The 25,015-nt window shown below is 40.4% G+C and overlaps 1 protein-coding gene across 8 annotated transcripts in view; it reads left to right on the top strand.

The window, feature by feature from the left end:
• Positions 1-25,015, top strand: part of LOC121888433 (dipeptidyl aminopeptidase-like protein 6) — a 198,614-nt gene that overhangs the window by 117,340 nt on the left and 56,259 nt on the right. The window lies entirely within an intron of this gene.

The raw sequence follows: 25,015 nt of genomic DNA, 5'->3' as shown, positions 1-25,015 counted from the left end.
GTCCGTTCGAGCTGTGTTTTCTGGCCTTATCGACCTGCTGTAATTAGGGGCTCAGAGCTGTAGAGCAGGAAGGCGATCAGAAGCCGCCATGTTCTGCCGAGCCTCTAATTGAAACGTTGAGCGTTGCCAGGTTCACCGTCGGCCCCCCTCGGGTCCCGCTGTCGTCTCTATGCCACCTCCACATCGGTGACAAACATTCTAAAGAGCGAGTGCTAGTCACGAACGATAAGCAGGTAATTGCCTGTAGGCTCAGATGCGAATTAGGAGAAGCTGGTGCTCTAGCTTCATTGGACATGCTGCCAGGGGTTGTTTGTGCCAGTGTCGGGGAAGTGTGACAGCTCAAAGTGATACACACAGCTGAGGTGAGCTCGGAATGTCATTAGCTTTGTCTTATTTAAGCTCCGGTTTCAGACTTTGTCCTTAACATCTGGTATAGGTTGTTAAAGTCCTTGTTTCTCAGAGTTGTAATTTTTCCTTTTAAAAATAGACACAAATGAACGACAAATTCCTCCTTCCTTCCTCCTCCTCACTTCCTTTAGTAACAGCAAATTGCCCTATGAAGCAGCACATAGAGACACCCGGTAGCCTGCAGGGGGCTAAAGGCTGTGCCCAAATCTTGGCATCTGGCTGCTCAGCCTGGCACAGGCCTAGAGGAATGAGCTTGCTTTTCAAAGCCTGGCCCTGTCTTCCAACCAGTGTTCCTGCTGACATTTATCGCCTCGAACCTTTAGTGTTATTGTTATGGCTGCAATAATTCTCGCCACAGGGGAATACTGATGGCGCTCCAAATTGACCAACTCGAGGATTTTAATGTGACAGCTCATCACATTATGGTGATGGGAGCGTGAAAGTAGGCAGCCTGCTGCAATATCATCTTTCTCTACTTGAAAAGCACGCATCCCTGTCATCTGTCTGACAGTCATGTTGTCAGCTCTGTCCTGGACTGCCTATCTGCTGGCATGCATCCTACTCCTGTTTCCTCTAGCTATATAAAAAAAAAATAAGTCTGGGTGGGAGGGAATCGGTCAGTGGCGACAATGTCAACCCCCTGCTGATTTTTCCACGTTCAAAATATTGGCAGCCGTTACATGTTTCCTCAGTGGTGTTTAGTGCCCATCCCTGAAACACTGACTTTCATCATGACATTTGCTGGGTACACTCCAAACGCCCAGTGGCAGCCTAGTTTCTATGGAGATGCTGTAGCTCAATGCGGCTTTGTACAAAGAAATCACGCACAGATTAAAACAGACAAAGTGAGTGGGGGAAAAAAATAATATTGGTCATTAATTGTGTTGCCATCTTGTTTATGCTTTTCCTTTGTTAACCGGCTACTGAAATGGAATCAAATGCTCAGCTAATGTGCGTCTCATTCTGGCAAATGAGCATGCAGTCCTAATTTCAGAGTGTTCCAGTAAATGAGGGTCCGACTTTGTTCCAACATCAAACACCGCAGGAGGCTTGATTGGGGCTTTTGATTCTGCTATTGTTCTGCTGATATGAAAATGTGGTACATTGGCACTTTGCTGGAATTGGCATTCAATGCAGGGTGCTAATTACTACAGAAAGTCTGTCCCACACACATTTTAAAGTGTTTTCATAATCTATTCATTCCCTGGGAATGCTGCAATTCATAGCCCTATGGAATATACATGTTGATGTTTTTTTGTGCTATTCCATAGAGTTTGCTTGTTTTATAATCAAAAGTATTCGAAGATAGCCTACTTAAGTAATCACCCTGACGAAATTTATCATTTATTTGCACCATACAACCAAGCAGAGATACTAAAAGACCTTAAGTGGCAGTTACACAGCATGATTGAATCTTCCTTCTTTACCATTTGAGAGATTAGAAGTTCACACAGTCCCTGGGTTTGCACTCTGGAGTTTATTATCTCATTTCAGTGATCCTCAGGGTGCTGTCAATTGTCACTGAGTTATATGCTCTACCCCTACTTATAACGGTGAAATACAGGTTCTACCCCACTCAGTCATTTGCAGTCTTTTCAGAGAAGAAGAAAAAAATGACACTCCTGGGTAATCTCTGGGTCTGAATGAAGCCTTGGAAGCTATTGAGTGGTTTTTTATCACTTATTTATATCAGTTGTCACTGACCCTTGAGTCCTGGCCAATAAGATATCAAAATTAACAGTAATTTTTTCGCTTGAGTGATTCCAATATGAGTTGGGAACACTTGCTTCAAGAAGTTATTGGTCTTTCAGACCTAAAGGTGCTCATTCTACTACCTTTTACATTTTATCTACATTTCAAAGATAAATTTCTTTCATGTTCAATTATGGCATGTACTGAAAGTGAAAATTATGTGTATCTTTAACATTTTACGAAGGACTTAAGCTCTTAAGTAACAAATAAAATACTCATACAGTGAATCTATACCAAACACAGACTTAACAAACCAAGAAAACGGAACAAAAATTTAAATTAACCAACAGAAACTTACAGTACTGGTCTCCCTAACCCCTAACGCCAGAGATCTGTCAAGCAAAAGTCCATTAATGCTCCTTGGGACCCAAGGTTAGCTAAATTGGTGATTATAGCTGTTCCAAGTTTGGATTAAACACCATTTTAAGGTTAAGTTTGGGTGAATTTTAGTTTAAGGGCAAGATTGCATCAACTTTAACGTCAATTCAGGATTAAGTTAAATTTGAGGTTTAGTTTTGCGATTAGTTTATAATCCCAATGGCAATTAGGAATTTAGTTGGCTGTAGTGGGGTTCTTTGTTAGTTGTTTTGTTGTGGAGCAAACACGGGTACATGTTTTTAAGGTTGTGGTATAAGATTTGGATGGGGGGGCACACTCTTATAAGAGCGAACAATTGGCTTCAATAAGAAAACAGCATCTTAGAGCCTCTCTGATGGGTTTTTGCCAATAGAGTACAAAGAACATGTTAGAAATCAATTTCATCACACTGAGAAAGTGTATGCCAACGTCTGCTTTGTGCTAACAGAATGCATTAGAGAGCATTAATGCATTAAGACCATTGAACAGAGGCTTTATTCATGTGTTCACATTGACTTGATGCACAAAGACAATTTTCAATGGAGCTTATAAAAAAAGGTATTCTCTCAATCTGTGTTTCTTCTGGTCCTGCAGTTTTTGTTTATATGTTTTAGCTAGAGCTAGCTAGTAGAGTAAGTGTGTGAAAATGCTTTCCATAGCTGTGTGCTCTAAAGAAAGCAAGCAAGAGTGATGGCATGACAAAAAAACAGCAGAGTGTGAGTCATAACTGTTTATGCCAAGACATAATGATATCGTTCCGTTTCAGTGCTAGAGGGGAACATGGAGCATGATGCTTTTGCAGCACAGGAAAGCGTGACGTCTAGACCACAGTGACGAACACTCACCTTCCTGTTCATTAGTCTTTTCCCTCTGGCCTCTGCTAGCATGGCTGCAAAGCTACGCTATCTGTGGCAACCAGGTCCTAAGTTTAATTTGGAACATGATATCCGAATGAGAAAGCTTTTATCTCCCTTTTTATGATACAGTGTGCATGCCTTCTGTCTTCATGTTTTAAGGCAAAGAGATTAATAATATGATAGGCCGATGCAAGCTTGGCTTTTCATCACACCTACACTCAGAACAAATAAAGAAGTTGAAATGATCGCAGGCATATTGAAAGCCTTATCGTTTTTTCCTCAATAATGCTCAACTGAAAATTCCACCTAAAGTTTGAAAGAGTAAATTTGATCCCTTTTTCACATCTAAACATATTAAGTCTAATTTAATTGGTGAAAAATGCATTTAAATTATTACATACAACCAAGACATTATAATTTCCAGATACACCTTTGTAGTCATGCTCTTATTTATTTGTTGTATTGGTACAAAATATCCTGAGGTTTTGGCAAGGACATGTTTTATTGAACAGCACACCTTTTCAGGTGTCAAAGGGACAGCGTGTCATACATTTTATAATTTCTGCATTTTCACATTTTTCGACATTTGCCTATTGGCACAAGCTAAGAGTATAAATAAAGGATAGATCTGTTGAGAGAAACATTAACATTTTTTGGCTCTATTTTTAATTATTGATTTCCCCTTGGCTCTCATACGTCTGTCGAGGTCGAAGTGGGCCAGTGTGCTTAAGCCAAAAACCACCCAAATGTTCCTGCCTGAGAAAGTTTCCTCAGTAAACTTTTCTTACTCTCGGTTGACTCTGTACTGATCACACTTGGGATGAACTCGCAGAACACCTGAGCTACATTTTAATGGGGCTGCACATATTTCAGTAGTGGTAGAGAGGCAATGAAAACACAAATAAGACTCTCTTTATATTCAGAGTTGTTGAGCACCAGGCCAGTGCTTGTTTTATGACCCTGTACCCAGCATTATTTCCTAAAACGCATTACATGGACATTTGATAATAACAAATCAGTTATTTCTCATGTGCTTGTGTGGACAAAAATTTAATTCTATGATACTTTGTGCTGAACGGTGCAGCAAATGATTGTTGCTGCTTCTCTGAAATGAAACAATGCAGCGAAAGTAATATAACCTCATGAAATTTTCCACCTTATGTTAACCCGCGAATGCACCGAACCAGCCCTGTGCTCTCATGTGATGATAAGCCCCTGCAGTGCAGAAAGTCAAACTCTCTCCATCCACCCCACATATCAGAACAGGGTCACTGCTTTACTGCCTGGGGATTCTTATTGGACAATAATAGTGTCTGAGATACCCAGCAGGTGCCTGAATAAACCCTCTAATAGAGCAATTATTCTCAAACAAAAGGTCACCTCAGGCGTGACGACAGGCCCGGAAATCAATAAAGCTCCCAATTACGACTGAAGCACCGGGCCTATATTTGGTCTCCAGCCGCCAGCCATTCAGGAGAAGATCAGATTTCAAGGCAGCCTCATTCCCTCAGTACGTCTTTGAGATTAAGTTACCAAATTTTATTTCAGGAGTCTTTGCCTCACCCCCTTTAAAAATGCATAAATGATTCGGGCCCTACTGAAGTGGTCCCCTTGGCAGCAGACGCCCTGGGAGTCATGTGGCCTCTCTTTTCTTAGCTCACATGAAAGATTACAATTCCTTGTCCTTAGTTGGAAATATTTAAGCTTTGTGAGCAGTGATATGAGCAATTAAAACTCATAAAATAGTTTTGAATCCTGCAACGCCTGAAACATTTTAGTTGCTGTCAGAAAAGATGCTCAAATTCACGCTTGAATTAAGGTTGAAAAGCGGATGATGAGTTCTTTGATGGTGCTTTTGGAGGACATCGGGCATCACGCAGCAACATTCTCTGAAATTTCTCTTAATTTCTGATCAGAGATAAATAAAAGAATACAACCTCAGATGCAACAAATATTCTTAACCATCCAAATCTGCTCTTACCCAGGTGTGCTGAAAGATGAATCCCACTCGATCATAAATTGGAGGCTTGTGGCCGTTTGTTTGTTATTAGCATAAGTAACACCCCCTAAACACTACATAATGGCAGGTGTTGTGCTGTGTGCAAATACTCTGGCACATGCCCAAGAATTGGAGAGATGCCACCAAAGAAAGGCTGTAAGAAGAAGAACTTCAGCAGTGGTGAAATCGACATACGGTTAAATAAACTTAAACAATAAACAAAGTAAACGTGTGATTTTCCAGAGTGTCAGTACTGGTGTTACTGGAAAATCAAGAACCCTGCAATGGCAAAACATATACCGTGTCAGCAGAGGGGTGCACAGTAACTGACGTGAAAATAGAAGCAAAAAAAACACAGAAGCAAAGCGCTCCATGATGACAACTGGAGGCGGACAGGAGGAGGTGGTGTTCTCGCAAGTAGACCTAAGAATTAAAGAAGGAGGTGGCACTGACAGGTGTCCAGTTAGACGCTCCACTTGACAGCAATGCCGCTCCAGGTGCATCGGTTTTCTGAGGCCTCCCGACACAGACAATGATCCACTGCCAGGGACTCAGACCCCCACCAGCATGCATTTACAGACACACCAGCTGCTGAAGGTACATTTTGCATGTTCATGTTGGAGATCTACTGTACAAACGCCTTAAAATTAATTTATACATATAACTTTTTTTTCTACCTGTGGTATTTTATAGGCTTTTTTGCTGTTATTTCAATGATGACTCAAACGTTCCTCAAATTTAAAACTTGTGTTTCCTTGAGTTGGACAAACAATCTGTTGACTGTGAAAATTAGATGTTTTTTTTCTTGTCTTCTTAAGAGACCACTTGACCACTCGTAATTTTTTCTCTTACCTGAGAGAAGATTAAAAATAAGAAAACACTGGTGAATCGTGGAAACCAATGGGTACTAACAAAATAAGAGCAAATTAAAAATAAGAGGACATTTGTCGTAAATCGCTTCCCACATGAGGCCCATTGTTACTGAATGTGCATAAATGTTCTGAAACAAAACAATGTTCTCTCATTGCCATTTTGAGGCTGATGACGACAGTCTCCCACTTTATTACCTATAATTTCACTGTTAGTGTTTTCTCAATATAGACATCAACCTGACAGTAAAACAAGGTGTATTGTCTACACAGACCTGAAACTGGATGCATCTCCTTGACTGCCTGAGCACATCACAGTGTGTGTGATTCTGAACCGTTGGACGTAATGTACACTCCCCCCTATTGCTGGGGCAACATTGATTTTGAGAGAATGGTTTGTGGGCTGGCTGGTTGAACAAGCTATTAGAGTTTAGTGCAAACCTTTTCATTCAAGGTCATGGCCAGACTAAATTTGTACCGGACTAAATCAGAGGAATTGCTGCACTTACTCCAAGGATATGTCAGAAGGCTACATAATCATTAAATTGGCAACCAAAGTCCATGCTTGGTTCATAATTCAGTGCAGGACTTCTCTGCATGCTCTAATTCTAAAGACCTTCTCTGAACAAAAATAATGCATATTTCAGTTTTAAGGCATATCTCAGTATCAATACCCACCCTTGTATACTCTTCAGTGTGTAGCTTCTCATTTCCAACAGTTTTAAAATCCAGCCGACAGCTGTCTTGAAGAGGAGTAATCCATCTTTATGAGATCAATGGTGTCTTTTGTGTTTGGAGAAATAGTTATCTTGTTCCTCTCAGACAGCGAGCTTGACAACTGGTTGACAACTTTCCAATTAGTAGTTTGCATGTCTGTGTGCCTCACAAAGAAAAGTAGAATGTATGTAAAAGTTCATATTCTGTCATTTCACTAATAACAGTGTATATTATTTTCTGACGGTGCTGTCACACCACTGCTTAAACGTGTCAAAAGCTTCATTACTTTTTAAGTACCTGCTAACAAACTTCATCATGGTTGACAACATGCAACAAGTTCACAATTATGAACCACATCTTATTGTTACATCGTTGTATACATTGTACATTACAATATATATTCAATTTCATATATAATTACCTGCATTTAGAACTGGGGATGTTGCAGTTATGTAGCATGTGTAGTAACCATTTGGGTATTTTGGGCACTCCCAAAATGTTTTCAACTATTTTATCTAATACTGAAATAACCAAAAACTAATACATTTGAGGACTGCCAGTTAAAAATATAATTAACAAAATTAAGTCTTTTTTTTTTCTTTAATCCCAACAAGTCAACATAACTCTGTTTAATTATGACTTGGCTGTAAGTTTGAACAGTGCATTGGAGTCTTGGCATAATTAGATGACAAATTGACAAAGCAACATCGATAGTTTCACCCTCTAGTAATTGACATACACTATTGACTCCGGTGCAAGAGGCATTCTGCATGAGCAAAATCCTTGTTAGCCATTTTTTTTTTTTTTTTTTGTCTGTGCATATTGACATCAGCGTGTGCATGAGTGCGTAAATCGCTACCGGCTTCAATGTAATTGAAGGCCATGCGCAAAACTCAGTGTCACACTCTTCACTTCACTTCAGCTATATGTTTTCTCCTTTACCTCCCCCTCCGCCCCAACACCTGCAATTCACTACCTACCCTGCAATTCTCCTCTCACCTCTACCACTCTTTTTATTGTAGTAAAACAGGGGTGGAGGAGGAGAGTCAACACACCCCAACTCAATGACAAGCAACTCTTAGATTTCTGAAAATACATTACTGAGGCTACAGTATAGTAGTTGCCTTCTCAGTCTGTGCAAGAGAGTAAGAAATCCCATCTTCATTCTACAAATGCCAGTAACCTATGTTTGAGAAATTAATACACATGTAATAGATTATGTTCTCTAGATATCTAATTCTAGTAGTGGACGAATGAGTGTAGCATATAGCAGAAAGTTACTGTCTTTCTATACAGCTTCTATACTGTAGCACACAAGGCTACACACTTATCAATGTCCTCACACCTATACAGTGCCTATAGTTAAGTGTGGCTAAGTTTAGGTTTCTAAAACTTCTTGGTTGAGGTGAGAGAAGGATCGTGGTCATGTTTAAGGTTAGAGAAAGACTGCCCTCATGGTTAAAAGAAACCAACAGTGACTCTCCATAACTCCTCCCCAAGATTTTTTGTGGTAGCTATGTCATGGAAATATGCTTCTTTGCATGAGAATATCCCTACTACTCTCAACTATGTGCTATAAGTACAGAGCTGAAGCCAGGAGGTGACTATTTTAGCTCTGCATGGAGCTTAATTGCAGGGTGGAAACAGCTACTCTCTCAAACGTTAAACAATAGGCCTTCCAACACCTTTAAAGCTCGCTAATGAACTCATTTTATCTTTTTTTTGGTATAATATTAATACAAATATACATGTAAAAATGACTAGTTGTGGTTTAAGGGACAATTACATGTTTTAAGTGTTTCTTGATGAACAACAGCAGGGCGCAGTAATTTTCTGGAGTCTCGTTGTCACAGTGACGTTGCCAGGGAACCGGAGCCGTAGCCAGAGATGCTCTACACAGAAGCACTAAGCAGATGGATAAACTCTTTATCAAGAGTTACTTACAGAATGCAACTCCAACGGCTAGCCTAGGCTAATCGCCTGCAAGCTCAAACTCACTGAGTGGTGTCTGTCTCCTTACCTCAGATTATTACCCAAAACATCGAACCGTTTATTTAAGCGTTTAAAAAAATGCTTTTGTTTTCCTGGTGAGAACAGTTTCATGTTAAGGCATCCTCAGAGCCCCCATGACAGTGTGTGCTTACCTTTTATTTACTTTATTGACGGACACATTATCTTCATTATAAAGAGACTGACGACCACTCCCGTCTCTCGGTTCAGATTTGATGCACTCACAGAGGCTAATGCACACATTTCTTTGCTACCTGACAGTCTCGCAGGAGACACACCATCGACCTTTCTCTCCACTGTAGCTTGACAGGAGAGCAAACTGCTCACTGCTTGTCAGAGAAGAGAGCACTTTCTCTGGGCTATTTTCAGGTGGAGGCAGCAGAAAGGTAGAGGGAGGAGGGAACAAGGCGGGTAGCAAAGCAAGGACGCTAGAGAATGCATGTTTTTCTTCATTGAAAAATCCATTTGGCTTCTCAGTAATATAACAGTAAATAATAAAAGGTTGCTGCGTCAGAACTGTAAAGCACTTTAGTTTTTGAGCTTCATTTATACTTTGTTGTGTGACTGCAGTTGTGTACCTTCAGTCTTGCAAGCAATACATGTCCACTTGTGGCAAATTACACGAATAAAGCTTCTCTTCGACTGCCAGGCGGTGAGTGCAGTTTTCCAAGTGAAGCCGAATGTCATTCTTGCACGATTATGCGTGAATGTGTTACTCATCCATCTGCAACAGGTCAACTCTACAGCTTCACTTGCAATCCCCCAAGCCTCGGCATCAGGGCTCATTAGCTGTGGCCCACTAAGCGTGTCCGTTAGAAACGACTGCCACCTCCGTCTCCTCGATCACAGCGACTGTTTTTTTTTGTGCACCTGAGGATTCGTTCAGGATCACCGATTGTTTCATTTAATGTTGTTTTTTAGAGAATTGTCCTTATTTCAGTGCGTTCTCTTTGCCAGTATTTGTCTCCTCTGCAGCTGAGGTGCCAGCCTTGAATTGAAATGTCAAGCTTTTTATCCAGGAAGATGTTATGAAAAGACTCTATGGGGGAGCGTTATGCTGTATTGATGAGAGTGGTTGAAAGCTTTTGAAACCATTTGATTGAAACCATGATTAATATAACCGGATGTAAGTATCATTGTAGACTGAAGGATGCATCAAGCAAAGTAAATGGCCTTCTGATTGTCTGTACCATGAGACGTTTACCACTATCTAAACACAGTGTGCTTCTGTAAACACATTATAGAGATATCAATCAGAATACAACGCCTTGTACTCTGTAGAGAAACTTTCCGGCACATTTCATGCCTCCTCTACTTGCATAATTTTCTTTTAATGAATGTACTGTTTCTCAACGCATGCCACCCTTCATCTCATGCATGGAGTAAAGCAGCTCGCAACAAGGTGTCCAGTAACACGGCCCTGTTGTTTAGCTAATTGATAGGAAAATATGAATTTAAATCATGAATAGCTGACATGCAGAGAATCTCATCTGATAGGTTGATTACATTAAACGAGTATATGGATTCTGAATATGGTCCATTTTCTTAAAAACACATTTGATTTCACATTTTCAGAAGCTAAATATGTTGGAAGAATCTCATGATTTTCATTTCATTCTAAGTATGAAGGGCAAATTTTTCTACTGGACTGTAACTTGAAGCCAAAACTGCATTTTTCTTCACCAGATCCTCACCTGATAGGAAGATTACAAAATTCCAACCTTGTCTTCTTTCATATAGAGTCCAACAGCCTTGTATATTCAAAAGTTATGAAATAAAAAGGCAAAAGGTTTGTTAATATGTCACAGAAAGTCACAGTTTAATTTTCTTTAAGTATTCTTCTTTGTTGCTGTAAAAACCACTGAAATTCCATGTTAAATCAGATCTAATCAAAATGAGTTTTGCAGCCAGTGGTTTCCTACTGTATATATGTGGTTGGATACTTGTCTTTAATCTTTATTGAACCACAGCAGAGGGTTGACATTGACAGTATAACTCCTGCTCTTCAGCCCGGCTGTGATTCGCATTCACACCATTTGAACACTCTTTACTCATGGGAGTTGCCTAGTATACTGTGCACTTCTACAGACTGAGGCTGTACTACAGTCAGCAGGAGCTGTCGGGGGTTAAGTGCCTTGCCCTTCGCTGTCTTGGCCGCAGTTCTTGATGGTGAGGAGGTCATTTTGATATTACTGTCTCTACCCTGATTTCTCAGCCGGTCTGGACTTTGATACGGCAAATTGTTAGTTATGATCCATCCATCCGTTTTCTTTACCGCTTATCCTCTAGAGGGTCGCAGGGGAACTGGTGGGGTACACCCTGGACAGGTCACCAGTCAATCACAGGGCTAACGTACAGTATAGAGACAGACAACCATTCACACTCACATTAAGACCTACGGGCAATTTTAGAGTCACCAATTAACCTATTCTGTGTGTTTTTGGTCTGTGGGGGGAAGCTAGGTTACCCCGAGAGAACCCATGCAGGCACGGGGAGAACATCGGGTGGGTTCAAACTTGACGATTGGTGATCTGTGGATGTTTTTTTTCCCTCAGTGAAAACTTTCAATTATTGGAGTATACAGCCTCTGTTCTCTGTCAAGAAGCAAACTAGAAAAGAGCGACCTTTTAAGTCCACAGGGGGCGAGTGCTTCATACTCACAACGGCCAGATCTTAAAAAAAATAGCTATTTCATTATTTGTGTAATGTTCCAAACATTTTAAAGAAAGCTTATCAGGAAAAAACAGCTTTAGAGGAATTCTGTTATGAGCGAGAAAAACAAAAAAACCCCACTTTTGTAGATTTAAAGTTAACCTTTACAACTTTACCCCTTGTGGCAACAGTCAGTGTATTGGTAGTCCTGCTCTCCTCCCCCTCAGTTGGTCAAGTTCATGCCCCGAAAACTTGATGAGCTATCCACCTTCAAACAGCATATATCCTGAGACTACAGGAACCAGCATCTATAAAACCTCCACAGGCACCGAAACAACAGACACACCCTGCTTTTGTTACTGCATTCCCTCCACTGTCCGCCATTACCACCTTGTTGTTGCTCTGACTTGTTTGGTTAATACAAACATACCATACCTAAAGCAAATGGCACATGCCTGTAAACACCCCTAATGTCAATGAAAATGTAAAGACGTACAGATAATGTGTATTTTACCAAAACGGACATGCTATAGCTTTAAAAGCAGACAGTTGAGGGGAGAGAGAAATGGGGAATAACATGCAAGAAATGCATGCAACAGACGCATTTAAACGCCTAGGTCACCAGGGCAACCAAAGGAATATTTTTCATGCATCTCAAATTGTGTCTAGCCATCAATATAGTTCATCTGTCGCTGAGATTTCTGCTTCCATCCTAATACTGTGTTCTATCATTTCATTTGTGGTGCTTACAGCATAAAACAGACAGACCGACTTCTCTTTTAACTGTCATACTGGCTATTTGTTCCAAAGAAAGTAGTTCCAATGAAAACTTTTCAGAGAAATCTACTTGTAGCTTATGTAAAGTAATGGGCTTTATCATACAGGCTGTGCAAAATCAAAGCAGAACGATTTGAAAATACGTTTTGGAGGTCAATTGTAATGTCCATGATCTGAAAGCTTATTACTAGTTATGGAAGTCCCTTCCTGAAACCACAATGACACGCAAGCTTTCAGGTGACTGTGGAGTTTCTCTGTGAACAGCTGATTTTTTTTTTTTTTGTTATTGCACAATGTTTCTCTTACAAAAGAACTAAACTGACCTTGTATTGTTATTGTTTGTCCAACACTAATTGTTCACCAGACCATTATGGCACTCAGTGTGGTTGCTAGGCGATCGGTGATGCTACTGCAGAGCCTGTACAGTTTTAAGCAAACATACAGGTATTTTCCTTGGTGACGTTCTTACAGGAAGACTCATGGGTAAATGAATTCCATACAAGGGCACAATTTAGACAGTCTGTATATACAAAAAGCACTTTACACAATATGTGCATACATGCTGTACTGAGTGCAGAAGGCTGTAATCATAGGTAAGAGTTCTGCAATAGCCTATAATGGAACAAAAAAACAAAGCCTCTTTTCCAGATGGAGTTCATTTCGGTCACACATGTACTACACACGTGCCTCAGCAAGCATTTTAAACTGTATTGAATAAGTGCTCATGTAATATGCAGCTATATGGTATATTGAAAGTGGAGCACAAAAGCCTTAACCACCAATTATTCAATATAATACTTACAAACCTGTTAAATCATTCAGCGGCCACTCTGACATGCAAAGCACGCTCTCTCTCCCATTTTCAGCTGAATAGCATGAACAGTTGGGTTGTGGCAGTAACAACAGGTGGCCAGATGAGGGTAAGCGGTGAATTATTATTTTTTTTTTGCGCCTTTGACAGGGTTGCCATGGAGACCCAACAAGAGGCCACACAAACAAAGTGGATGGATGGGTGGAAATACCTCATGTACATAATAGCGGTACACATATTTTGATTTATTATTCCGAATGAATTATTTTTTGAGTCCACTGTGCCTTTATGGAGAACTCACTGAGTTTATTTGAGCGTCCACTGGGCAGAGACTGGGGTGCTATTGTGTTCATAATACATGAAAGCACCCATCAATGTCCTGCTTCTTCTGTCTCACACAGCGACAGTGGCTGTGTTTGCAAGTGAAGTAGCTGCCCCAAGCAGTTGATTTTTTTTCTTTCCCTTGGAGAGAGTTGAAATTAGGTGATTCTACTTTCTTTTTTTCTTCTGAAAAAGAAAAGATTGCTCTTAACTATCAGACATTTTTCATTGTGAGAGCACTTCAGCCAAACATTATGCCAATTATAAGAGGCTGGGAGTCTATTCTTTCAACATGAATGTTCATATTTTGTCTGCGACAGCGATAAAAAACAGCAGGCCAGAATACATTAGCCTGGGCAAACATCAACAGGAGCAGCAGCCTCTTTTTATTAGACCCCTGCGCCTGGAAGCAGTGGGTTGTGGGGCATTTCATTTCCAGGAAGCGTGTGCGTCTGCCGGTGCATATTGTTTCCATGACGGCAATTTATTTTGCTGGAGTGGCGCGACAAGTGTGCGTTATGGAATGAAGGCTGATAGATAAGAACAATAGGAAATATACTTTTCAATTCTTAATGTTCCTGAGAGATGCAGCACACACTGGCACTGCCGCCTGGCCACAGTGAATACCAATCGCTCTGGGTGTGGGCTGAGGGGACATGCTGCTCTGCAGTGAAATCTTCCTGCCTGACTTTCTCTCTGCTTCCCTTTTCTTCTGGCTTTCTGTATTCTCCCCAACTCTCCTCACCACAGCGGCTCAGATGACTTACTAGTTAGTTTTCTAGCTGCAAAGATTCCATGCAAAACACGCTATGGGCTTTTTGACAATGCTAAGTAAGACTGAGCAGCAAACATGCATCTCATAAAACTCAAGTAAGTCAGGCAGGTGCTATTTCTGTAACACACAGCAGCACACAGCTTAATAATGTAACATGAAATTGAAACTTTGCTGGTTTATTAGGTCTTAAATATTGAGACTTCCTGACAAGAGACTACTTGAGGTCACACAAACAGTGACAGTCTCCTCTCAGAAGCAAAAGCAGAAGTAACATGACATTTTTATATCACCACAAAACCTCTTAGAGAGAAAGATGCTCGGGATGAAAGTGTCTTTAACAGTGTAGATTGCGGTTTGCATACCATCTCCCAGCAGCACAGGTTAAGTCTTACAATGACCACAATCTTTCCCTTATTTTAACCAAGCAGTTTTAGTCACCTAAACTTAAAGCAGCTATAATCAATATTTTCATAGCAACAATGGATAACAACAGGGAATTGTGTGACTCTGCAGTTCCCCTCAGCTCTATAGAGCTTCTTTCAGCTCATTGTTTTGGTTGGTCAGAAGTGCAACTGTTTGCCATATTCACTTAAAGGTGCAGTGTGTAGAATTTAGTGGCATCTAGCGGAACAGAGTTGGCAGAAATGGAATATAATATTCATAAGTATGTTTTAATGAGTGTGTAATCCAATGAAAATAAGAATCCTTATGTTTTCATCACCTTAGAGGGAGCCTTTTAAATCTACGTTGGGAGCTGGTCCCCTTCCACGGAGCCCGCCATGTTGCACTGCCATGTTTCTACAGTAACCTAGAGTGGACAAACCAAATACTGGCTCTAGAGAGCATTTCTCACAAGTTTCGCAGCCAATGTAGGTTCTCCTACACGCTTGTAAAGGGAGGGGGAGGGGAGGTGTTGTCACTTGGTTGCAATCTGTAACCTCACTATTAGATGCCACTAAATCTTACACACTAGTCCCTTAAAAGGTAATAATACGTCAATGTTATGTTCCCAATTTTTTGCCACTGCCCCCATGTGGCCAGAAAAATAAATTGCAGGTTTAACAAACTTTAATGGAGACGGCAGATGGAAAACCCTCATATGAATCAATTTTGTAAAACTATATTGTCAAGGGCACACGCAAACTACCTTTTTTTGTTGTTTAGATATAAGGACTTTTTTCTCTCATTCTGTTTTTTCTGTGACTGTTTTTGTGGTTATTTTTACGATTGATGTGTAGTTTGATTTTTTGGCATTTCGTCCTTACATAACAGAAGTAACAGACTGGAAACACTGGAAGAGAGTGAAGGGGAAGACATGTAACAAAGGTCCCCAACCAGGGATGTTGCAGTTACATGGTTTACGTCTTTGACCACTAGGCCACAGGGACAACCATGTCCTTTGTTTTTGAAAGGAGATACAGAATCTAAGAGACTGGCCATTTATGTTTTTACTTCTCTGCTGGATGAGGCTATCTTTTGGTGTATAGAAATAGGCTTTGCGTTTACCCATTCTGTAATCTCACTGATAAAGTTTAGTTATTGATGATTAGTTATTTTTCACATTCAGTTCTTTTGTTAGTTGAGCACCTACTTGCCTCAAGAAGTAGTGACAGCACACTCTTTCCGCAACTTAGCCGAAGTTGACACTGGAATTAGCCACTAATTTCATACAGAACATTAAAATGTGTGTATATTCGGTGTGAACAGGGATCAATGTGTACGTGACTTCTAGGAGGTCGTCCAGTCAAACAGAAATAAAGGATAATGAACTGATCTGACTGTGAGGCAGGTTTCTGAAAGTGTTAAATTAACTCTTCAGAGCGGTGACATGTACCAACGATCACCTACCGTTGATTTCTACACACATTCACAGCAAACGAACGCTTTAGTTTTGCTTCCTAAAGTGAATTCAGACTGAAAAGATTGTGAAGGCAATGCTACACGGCGCATTTGCAGAGTTTGTCACTGAAATTCTACACAGATCCAATTTAAGTCAGAGGTCTGGAACTTGCTTTTGCTTCACAGAGTCAGCACATCACACATTTGCACACAAGAGTAAAGCTTGAGATCCTCGGCTAATTATACGCTGGAACATTTCCCGGTGCCGCCTTTGAACAGACATCTGTCGTTAAAGCAGCAGTAACATACAACAGACAAAAGGATGACCACACAACTCATTTTCTACCTGCACAATACTCCGAACAGATCTCTGCCTCCACTAGAAGTCATTTTTACATTTGTGTGCACTTGTATCACCGCTGAAGTTAAAAGATGAAGGTAAATCTCTGATTCTGCGGAGCCGTGGCAACATTTGTGGATACATTTCGCCTCCCTTGACAGATGTGTAGGCACACACTGCCACAGCAAAAGTGATGAAATGGGGAGAAACTCTGGCTCTATTCTGTATTGTTCTCATTTCCTAAAGAAGACTTATGTGACTGACTGGCAAAAAAGCAAAGAAATATATTTGCCCTCATGCATTACACATGAGAGTCAGGTAGGAAATGCTTTTTCCCTCATGTGAGTGCCTCATCACATGTTTATCCACATCATAATGCATGTTTAAGAAGCAGAAGAGCTATAGCTAAAGGGGACTCTTGTTTCCATAGTGGCGAAACAGGAAAATGATATAGAATAGATAGGATTAATTGCCTATGCAGAATGTGCACTTGCATATAAATGGGCGTTTTCTCTATCGCTGCATCAGAAATATATAAAGTACATATATATTATCAAGTATGGGATTAATGAAGAGCCCCAGGGTTTTGTTGGTTATTACTTTCATCCTATGCAAATCATGTCAAAGTGTACTCTGTATCCTAAGGACCATTCCCATAAGTTTATTTCCACTATGTTTTAGCAGCTCCGTGCCACACACACACACACACACACACACACACACACTGTTTCATCCTCTGGCTATGTGTATTCTATATGGCATTTTATAGAGATGTGATTTAGTGCAAACTCTGTAGAGAGAGGTCAGCTGGGGGTGGCGCCCTCCCAGTATCTCTCTAATGGACTGGAAGAGATTCACTCGCAAATCAAACAAACCAGGCGGAAGAAGCTCAAGAACAACACGCGTGCACACATACGCGCACACACACATACACGCACACACATACACGCACAATGGCCAGTTGGAAATTAGTTCTCCCGCTGTGAGTAACAAACAAGCCCGCTTGTTTATGTACAGCCCTATCTTTGCACCTCGTTGTATGACAGCAACAACATTGTCCAAACGGGTGTAGATTGCGTTGACGTTCTTTGACCAGTGAAGCACAGAGCTGGAAGAGGCGTTTTGGAATCTTTTATTCAAAGATTAAAATTCTAATCGAGAAAGATATAAAGGAAAATCCATCTGTACTAAAAACCACTTAAACAATAGGAGAGGATTTGGATTTTGAGATTAATCCAGTCATATTTTTGTAACAATGAAGTTGGTTTGAGGAGGATGAAAGAAGCAGAGACTCCAAATCACTATATTTAAGGATTAAACTCACATTTCTGCACTGTAAAAAGGAGCTGAAATGATACCTTTACTTTCTTGTCTTGTTACAGCAGTAATTAAAACTAAAACTGATAAGGATATTTATCAAGCATCATTACCAAAACCAGTACCATTAGCATTCTTTATCAGTTTCATCTTTTTTTTTTTTAAACAAACAAAACTTTTCGTGCAGAGAGACAAGGGTATAATTGTTTTGTTATTTGCATTTTTAAAATGTTTATTATTTTCTTGTTTTAGTCTCCATTTAACTTCATTCTTAAAGGGGACATATCATTTATACTGTATTCTTTTAATGTCGGATGTCTATGTTAAACATGGTTAAAGTTACAAAACATGAGGTGAACGTATGTAAAGTCAGCCTGCTCTGAACGCTCCTTTTGCAAAGTTACTTCTACTTCCCCTTCAAACTGACGTCAGGTCGTTTGCACATGCACACAAACGGCTGTCCGTTACGTAGCCTTTGTTTCTAAGGTTGTTCCACGAGCTGTTCGCGTTGTCCACCCACTTATATTTCATATTGGATGTGGGCTCGAGCATGCACAGATGTATTTAAGAAGTTCATATTTTGAGTGAATAAATGGGGTAAAAAGAAGGTAAAATCAGAGTACTACTGTTTGTTTACATAGCCTCGGGAGCTGGCAGAAGCTGGCCAATCAGAGCAGAGTGTGCTCATCGGGAGGGGGGCCTTAAAGAGACAGGAGCTAAAACTGCCTGTTTCAGATAGAGGCTGAACTGAGGGGCTGCATAAAGAACCAGTATAAGATAGATGTAAATCATGCAAAGATATTCCAGTAGAGCCCCAGAATATAAATATAGACCTAGAAATGTCTTTGTTTCACCTGTTGAAACAGAGCTGCATTTTTCATCTTTTCATCATTTTTTTTCTCTTCAGGTGTTTATTTTTGTCAGTTTAAGTTAATTTTATCATATATGTTTCTCATTTAATGTACAGTAATCTACACATAATTCTGTTGTGTTACAACTGTTGATATTGCAAAGTTTTTGTTGAGCAAGAGCAAAACAGTCTCAAAATATCTTAAAGTGTCAACTAAATTCTCAATGACGAATGTGTCTCGGTGGTTGCTGTTAATAACTTCTGTTGCCACCTGCTGCATCAAACATGATAATAATGAAACCTCGTCATACTGAGAGACGTCACTCTCATTATTTCATGATTTGCATCTGTTGTTGGAGAGTCTGTACCCGACCTGAGGTTACAGGTTTGATCCACTTAGTTGCCGACTTTGTTCCTGTGAACAGCTTGTGCCATATTGAGTCTGTCAAGGTGTCAGTGAACAAGCCACTGAACCTCCGGCTGCTTGTCTGGGTCTCTCTCTGGATAAGTGCATGAATTAAAAGCATATTATCAGCTAAATGCTGACTTACTCAATACTGACTGACTCATTACATTCTGTTACTGTGATCAGTTTGATTTTAGCACAAAAAAAAAAAAATACATTTCTTCTCTTGCTGCAGTCTGTCAGTATTCCTCCTCTGCTTCTTCATGATGCATTCAGCTTCTTCAGCTCCTTCCTCCTATATTTCCAATAGCACTGTGCTATCAGTGAATAGAGATCCATGCCTATTAAACAATGTGGTATTTTTGGCAACACTATTCATTTTCCATATTGTATAATTAAACAGATGGAATAATGCATGAAAGTACAGAAAATATGCACATGCATGCACTAGCATACGGGCCCTTAAATAACAGATACCCTGCTATAGCTTTAGCGTGTTCATTGAGAGTCTGAATTAATGACCTACACCATTGCTAATGCTGGAGGCCTAAGACATTATCATTTTGTCCTCAGGGAGAATATATGTAGCTTACACACGCATAAGACATTTTAGTTTGGGCTATTAAAGCACCAAAGGGAGATGGGCCTAGCCTTCATCTCCACTTCAGCATCCAATAAAGCTAGCACGAATGGAACAGTTACTCATGCTATAGAGCTTTATTCATAACTAGTTTCTTGCCATTATGCTCATAAATTTAGATCAAATAGCTCAGTTTCATAAAAAAAGAAGTGCAAAGTGCTTTACAGGGTGATTAAAACTTAGATACAGACAGATATGTGAGCTAAACTCAACAGAAATGTATTGAGAAGATAGTGTTGGTGCTAACTTCAAATCAGCAGGCTGCCTGTGCTTTCGTTGCTGAATGCTCTATCATCAGATATAAAAATGAGTTCTGGAAATGTGAAGTAAACAACTGTTGGGTTGATGAACTGGAAGCATGTCAGATAATCAAAGACCAGAGTTTCACAAACCAGGAGCTGGATCTTAAAATCAATGCTGTAATGAACAGGTACGGTAGCCAGAGGAGGTGTTTGAGAGTGGAGAGATGGTACTGTAGGCGTCTGCATTTTGAATCAGCCGACGCTTTATATACACACAAGGCTTTCACAGTAATCTAGCCCGATGATGACAAAGGCTTGGACAAGTGTGTCTGAATCAGCCCGGCACAGAAAGCGTTGCGTTTTTTGAGAGACTCCTGAGAAGATGGAAGGCTACCTTGGACTCGTTCTTGTGAATAAAAATTAAAGGTGACCATCAGTAACAACTCCTGTGTTCCTGACCTGGTGAGCGTCCTTGAAGGAAAAATACCCAAATTGATTTATTTTGCCATTTCAGTGTTTTTTTTTGTTGTTTTTTTTTCTGTGGAATGAAAAAACTTAACTTTGGTTGTTGTTTACTTTGCGAGACACTGGCAGAGTGTTGAGTTTTACACTCTCAGGGAGATATCAACACTGATGATTTCTGTGCATGCTCTGCAGATTTCAACATGACAGCTACTGAAAGCTAGAAAACTACCAGGATCTTGTTTTTATTCCGGTTTGGACCTGAATCTATCTATAGTGTCCCATCCTTTTTTTTTTCTCCCTGTCTGTCATGTTTCGGTCACGCTTCAAGCTTTCCTGTCAGTGGATTTTCCTGCAAGCCTCCCAACGCGTTATTTATTTACTGTTCCTGCAAACTCTGATGCCTGCCTCCTCTTATACCTCATCTCTCTTCTGCCATAGTCACTTGTAATCACCCCGTCATTACTTCAGCACATAAGGTCTAGCTAATTAGTCCAATCATTATCATAATTACAGATCACAGAGGCATGATCAAGAAGGTTAGGCAAGGATTTTTCAGCTTGTGTCTGCACCCTTATCCGGACTGAATAAGTGACTACCGTTATTCCCCCAGAGCCCGGGGAAACAGGAAAGAGATGTCACAAGTTGGTGTGTTATTGGTGAGGTTTCTGTCCTGTGCTCTTTTTGACTAAATCGTTTGTGGTCCAATTGTCAGTATGCTTCACTCCCAGCAAGATATGGATCCCGCTGCTCATTCTCTCTGTCTGTCTCTCTCTCTCTCTCTCTCTCTCTCTCTCTCAGAGGGAGCTTCGGAGGATTTTTATCTCCACCAGGAGGACGCTCGGTTACAACGCCATTACACTATTCGATGCATCTTAAAGAAATCTGAGACTATACATGCCCCCAGACACACCTGGCTGAGATCTGCACTCCACTGAGGGCACTCTTCTAGTTATATATATATATTTTTTTTTGGATAGCTTCCAATGTCAATATGTTCCCACAGAGATGCTGATCTATATGGAAATGCTGTTTGACATTGACTCTTTAGTCATTGTAACAGTGCAATAGATCTTTCAGCATGCTGGATGTTTCTGTAGCAGGAAGTGGAGAGAAAATAAGAAGTGATTTCTGTTACTGTAGACTTGCAGCCTCTATCCAATGTATGTGTGTGTGTATGTGTGTGTGTGTTGGCTTGTTCTACAGCAGTAGAGTTAAGCATTTACTGTGATTGGACAGCCCCATTAACTTTTCTACTTTTTTTCTTCAACTAGAAGGAAGTACAATTGAGAGCGCAGATGATCTCTGTCTCCGTTGTCTGTCTACCAAAACAGAAAGGTCACTCATTTTTTGATAAAAACTTCCTCCACCGCAGTCGGAAAGGTTGACTGAATTCAAAGAAAAAATTTGCTGGGAAATTGTTGGCCTGGGACACGCTGTGAGATTTGAAGCTTCAATGAGCAGCTGCGTTGATTCTTGTATAACAGATAATGGAACAAAATTGCTTGGACCTTTTTGATGGGCCCTTTACCTTTTAGCAAATCACTTTAGCTACACTCTGGAGCTTAACACACAGTGTGAGACATGCTGTAGCCCAACCAGCAAGACACTGACTGATTGATTTTATGGATATAGAAGACAATGAAACAGAGGGATGTAAATATGAGAACACTTGTTTCCAGCATGGTCCCTAATGGCAGAAAAACAGGACATATCTTCTTTAGTTTAGGTTGCCCTCCAGTATATCTGAATATACACACATACACACGCAGATATGAGTGTTATATTTAAGACGTTGTGATGGGATCATGCTCAGCTTCAGATTGATAGTTATCTATAGTGCAGAAATGTTTGAATAGCACTCATAACAAACAGTCATTACTCAGCATTGTCTTCTCTTTTATTGTGCATTACACAGCTTGAGATTGCCGTCTTGCTCGCTTTACATCCCATTATTGCGTGTAAGACAAGTAGTTTCTCTCTATAGAGCAGTTTTTTTTTCTCCAATTCTGTCACCATTTTTACATTTGTAAATCCCACTCACGCCTCCCTGCAGTCACACACTATATTGACCACAACGATCAGCAGTAGGCTCCATGCCGCTCTCATAAAAATCTCCAGTCGGATTTTCATTTCTTTTAGAAAAAAAATAAAAATAAAGATGGTTCCGGAGCGATGGCTCAGCACAGAATTGGAGAAAATAAATCATATTGTAGACTGTCAGCTCATAACCTAACTCGCTGTGGATCTGTGAAATGATCACAGCTCAACAGAAACAATTGAACTCATGAGTGAGCAAGTTTGTTGTGTAGGTTTATAGATGGTTTCATTTTGCAATAATCTGCCCCGATCACCTCGGTTACATCAAAGACTTTGCTGTTTGTCAGTTTGATTGTGTACCTGTAGGAAAGTTGATTTAATGTTGAGTTTTATGAAGCAGAGCTGAAAGTAATTTTCATTCTCATTCAGCCTTGGTTGCCTTTTTTACTTTCTAAGAGGTTGTTGTAATGTATAAAGTTTCTGATTGAGTTCAAGTTCAAGTTTGTTTTTGGTTTTTTGGGTTTTTTTTTCTGGTATTATTCAAAGTTATTTCTTAAATTTATGCTGTAGATTAGCAAAGTTGAAGTTTGGGTGTAAAAAGTCCTCCGTCTGTCATGAAACTCTGACGGTTAAACCATCAGTACAAAAGGTGAACAACTGTGTTTGAAGAAATCTGCTTCTTTGGTTTAAAAATGTCAACAGTACAAGCCTGTGAATGTAGGACATTAAAATCAAGTGCAACTCCCAAGAAGAATCTTGAGACATCCAATTACCGAGCTTAAAACGCCGTCATATCTCCTTCTATCAGCTTTGTAGAAATCTGACAATATATTAAATCAGCTCACTTCTGGATTCTTGTGCCACTGTCTTCTTGTCCATATCAACGGTGGCTGTCACTCATGGGTATTGCAGTATTTAGAGCCATTCTCTATTCAACTCAGTTCATACTGGTGGCCATAAAGTAAACCTTATATTGTTTTGTTACCCAGAAGACTCCAGTGTTTACTGGCTGATGGAACATTAAGGATATCATTGAAAGTAAAATTTCAAAAGGGGAAACTAGTAAAACACTTTCCACTCTTTCCACTTTGAAGCTCTTTAAATATGTTTACCCTACTCAACCTGTATCATAAGCCCAGTAAATCCCACCTATTGAGAGTAAATCCTCAGCACACCTTAGCTCACTAAACCGAGCGCTGCATCCAAAGCAACATGTGAAAGTTTTCTTAATCTTTTCCGTCTCGTCTCTGCCTGAGGTGTCCTTCCTCGTAGCCGTCACGGCTCTGCAATGTGACCGTACAGCTAACTAACAGGTTTCCTGTTTTAATGAATTTAGGTAATGGGCAGTCTAGTAAATAGCTCCTATTGGTCTTATCTGCAGGCTAATGATGTCTTGGGCTCCTTTCAATTAAGGTGGGATCGAGGTCACTCAAAGGTTTGCTTCATAGCTCATCCATTCGGCTTCATTAAAGCCGTAGTGTGTATTCATTAACGCCCCGGCCACAGGTCCCTGAAGCACATGCTCGGCTTCTCTTTTTATCCCCCATAAACTAATTAAGAACATATAATCCTCCACTAACAGTTTGGGCTTTGGACCCTTTCTGCAGAGTCCCTCTTGGTTAGGGTTTTTTTTTTTTGGCGCTGGGTATCTGTGTGGTAGCCAATCAGGGCTGAGGTGAGAAACTTTCAGGGCTGCTTTGTTTTGAAAGTCATACATTGAACCATTTTTAATCCATCTGAGTGCTTTATTGGCTAAACTGTTTGTGTCTCATTTTCTTTCAGAATTCAAGACAATTTAACAAGATCTAATAGCGGTGTAGATATATGGCCGATCCTGGTTTTAGCATCTCTTGCAGTGTTTGCTACCATAATATATTGTGAAAAATTTGTGCTCATTAATTTGTTTTTCTGAACGCAGCCACCTGCTGCAACTCGCCATGTGATAAATGCGTTTCACCTGCACGTTATTTGATTCAGGAACGAACAAGGAGCCAGAAGCTGCTTTTCACTCCTGTATTGTTCAATTTCATATCCTGCGGTGATACTTTGTCTAGTGCCATATTCATTCTTTAAAATTCAGTTTTCACTTATAACAATATTAAACTGAAATAAGTTCATTTGTTTCTTGCTTTGTCAGTCGGCCCAAAAAAAAAAAAAAAAAATCGCCTCAAGGTTTCTCATAACTCAGACTTGTTTTCCCAACCCCGGAGCCCCTCTCTACGCTATTGTCAAGCATGCAATTCAGCAACGTGTCGTGGGCTCCATTTTTATCTGTCACATTCGTTTGCGGGTGATGGCCGCTGATGCTCGGCTCATTAAGAATTCTCCCCCTCCTCCTCCTCCTCCTCCTCCTCCTCCTCCTCCTCCTCCTCCTGCTGCTGCTGCTGTTGCCGGTGTGTCTCCTTGAGAGCCGAGGGGCTGCGACTCTGACTCACGTTCGTCCTTGACTGACACCCCCCCCCCCCCCCCCCCCCCGCCCAACACACACACATCTTTTCTTTTCTTGAGTTTGCTATTATACTTCCTCTGATTCTTTCCCTTTTCCTCACTTCATTCTTGTTAGATATGGCTTGT

The sequence above is a fragment of the Thunnus maccoyii genome, chromosome 21 (genome assembly GCF_910596095.1).
Source record: "Thunnus maccoyii chromosome 21, fThuMac1.1, whole genome shotgun sequence".
Taxonomy (NCBI): domain Eukaryota; kingdom Metazoa; phylum Chordata; class Actinopteri; order Scombriformes; family Scombridae; genus Thunnus; species Thunnus maccoyii.
This window is presented reverse-complemented; position numbering and strand designations above follow the sequence as displayed.